The sequence below is a fragment of the Oreochromis niloticus genome, linkage group LG12 (assembly GCF_001858045.2).
Source record: "Oreochromis niloticus isolate F11D_XX linkage group LG12, O_niloticus_UMD_NMBU, whole genome shotgun sequence".
NCBI lineage: Eukaryota > Metazoa > Chordata > Actinopteri > Cichliformes > Cichlidae > Oreochromis > Oreochromis niloticus.
In genome coordinates, this window is record NC_031977.2 from 4,634,209 (window position 1) to 4,636,899 (window position 2,691).

At 42.4% G+C, this 2,691-nt stretch overlaps 1 long non-coding RNA gene across 1 annotated transcript; it reads right to left on the reverse strand.

Annotated features, from left to right (window-relative positions):
* Positions 1-1,144: 1,144 nt before the first annotated feature.
* Positions 1,145-2,127, reverse strand: LOC109204519 (uncharacterized). The gene is made up of 3 exons (XR_002064012.2): positions 1,877-2,127; positions 1,714-1,802; positions 1,145-1,631 (listed from the first exon to the last, which is right to left on the reverse strand). It is a non-coding gene; the product is annotated as an uncharacterized LOC109204519 (long non-coding RNA).
* Positions 2,128-2,691: the final 564 nt, after the last annotated feature.

The window sequence follows — 2,691 nt, forward strand, 5'->3', positions numbered from 1 at the left end:
AGTAAGTGAGTTACAGTCACTGACCTCTGACCTGTCATGCAACCTAGAAACAAGGTCAATATGTCTGTAGGTTCTCAGTCATCCAGGTCATGGTGATCTAAGGAGCTTGGAAAGAAAAGAGACTTCTTTAAGTTTCTTGAAGACGTTTCATCCGTGAAGCTTCTTCAGTTCTAAAACCAAACGGTGGAGAGTCCCAGATATTTAAACCTGAGATAGAAAAAGGGTCGCTGACCCACTATTGATCATGTGTCGTGTCACATGATCAATAGTGTCACATGACACTATTGTGAACAGTTCACACTAGAGCGGGTTTGCTGTCACATTTTATTTGTAGTGTGAACAACCAGACAAAAAAAAAAAAAAAAAAAAAAATCGGATTGGATCAAAAATCGGAATTGAGCATTAAGACCTGCAGTGTGAACGTAGTGTTAGATAAAGTGCTTGTGTGAATGGGTATGATTGTGTGACCAAGTGGTCAGCGGGGTTATAAAAGAAATAATAAAATGACAACGCCACCTGGGGGGGAATTCTAGCCCCCAGGAAATATGAACTTTAGAAATGAAATTAAAACAACAACGTTAGGTTCAGGGATGCACACTGAGGCCGACTCAAATATTAACACAATTTTATTTATAAGATAACCTTTATTAGTCCCACATGTGGGAAATTTGTTTTGTCACAGCAGGAAGTGGACAGTGCAAAAGTTATGAAGCAAAAATTAGAATAAAATAAAATAAGAATAAATACAGTACACAACTGTACAGAATAGAAATAAAATACTATATACAGTAGAATAAAATAGAATAAAATATACAATAAGATAAAATAGAATACAAATGCTATATACAACTGTAAAATTATTAATGTAAAATAAAAAACAAAACAACACTGACAGCGCACTGAATGTCTAAAACGGTGTCCCAAATTACAATAAAAATAAACACACAACTGGGACTTACCAGCAGCGGTGGACCAAAAGAAAACCACACAAACCCCCCCCCCCCCCACTATAGTCTATTCACCTGGTGCTGTACAACAAAAAAAGTGTGGAAAACGACCCACCCCCTAAGGTCCCACGGCAGCTGGTAGATCCTCAGTTCGCTGAAATAAAAGCACAAGACATACACATTAAAAGGGTAAAAATATGGGACATAAACAGGCTCTCTATATACTAAAAAAAGAAATTAAAAGAAAAACGGAGATCTGCAATAAAACACACCCACATACACACCACAGAGCACAGATTGGAAGTACTTGTACTCTGCGAGCCAGCCCACAGCTGGTGCTGGTTCCGATTGTCCGTAGCCCCACTCAGTCCCGCGCAGCTCTCCACAACTGGGAGAAAAGGGAGAGGCAGTACCAGTTTTGTAACACCAGCCCAATATGCAGCTGAGGATCGCCCCGACCAGTCGCGAAAGCTGGAGTGAAATGATAGTCCAAAAGGGGCTTAGCGTGAGACCCAAAGCCCCCAGGGGCGAGGCGGGGCAAACAGCAGGAACAAAACTGGACAGCCAACAGATCGGAACACAAGATAAAACAAGGCAAGACAAGACAGCAGCTAGGCAGGCATCTCGACTCTTCGCTTAAAATCAGGCAGTTGATCCCTGAGAGGGTGCGGCAGCAATCAAACCCTACAAACAAAAAAAAAGGGCAAAGATAACCTTAATCTTCTCTACTTTACAAATACTAGCAGCTATAATATAAGCGGCTTACCCCAAGACTGGAGGCACTGTACTGCATGGTGGACGCAACTCACACGTCTCTCCACCACGGCTGGAGTAAAAAAAAGAGAAACAGCCGCGCTGTAGCGGGCCGCAAAAATATGACTACTAGTTACCGACTTTTGAGAGAAATCAGAGGTCAAAAGGAGGCCTACCTGTAGCAGTCACACGAGCCGATCGTATCGGTAAATTAACCGATAGGCCAGCATTTACTGCTGTGTCGCACCAGAAGCTCGGGAGGAATGATCCAACAAGAAAAACCGGCTTCCCTTTATACAGGTAAATACCACCCTGTAATCAATATACAGGTGGGTTCCTAATTAACGTAGTTGCGCAGCAAGAGCGAGAGCAGTAGAGTGAGCGAGAGCGAGAGAGAAAAGAAAGGCGAGTATCCCATCTGGCTACAATTGGGTGAATGCACGAGTTGTATAAAGTGCTTTGAGTGCTCAATGAGAGTAGAAAAGCGTTACTCTGTAGCTCAGGAGGTAGAGCAGGTCACCTACTGGTTGGAAGGTTGATGGTTCGATCCCAGGCTCCTTCAGTCTGCATGCCAAGTTTTCTTGGGCAAGATACTAACCCCAAGTTGCTGTGTGTGAATGTGGTTAGATAGGACTCAGTTTAGAGACAGTGCTTGTGAGAATGGGTGTGACTAGGTGAATGTGGCATGTTCACCTACTCCGGGAGAGTAGAAAAGCACTATATCAGAATGAGACCATTTATATAAGAACCAAACCATTTTAAGTCCACTTAGCTGATGTGTTTTTATTCCATGTTATTCCAGAGATGAAGTTTGTGTGTCAGTGATGTAGTGACTGTTGTTTTTAACTGTACAAGGCTGGTTAGACTCTGTGAAACAGATCATACAGATCTCTGCATGTTAGAAGAAACTAGGGCTGGGCCATATTATACCGTTCATGGTAATACCGGTATAACATTCGGCAACGATAAGAAAATGAAATACTGCGATAGA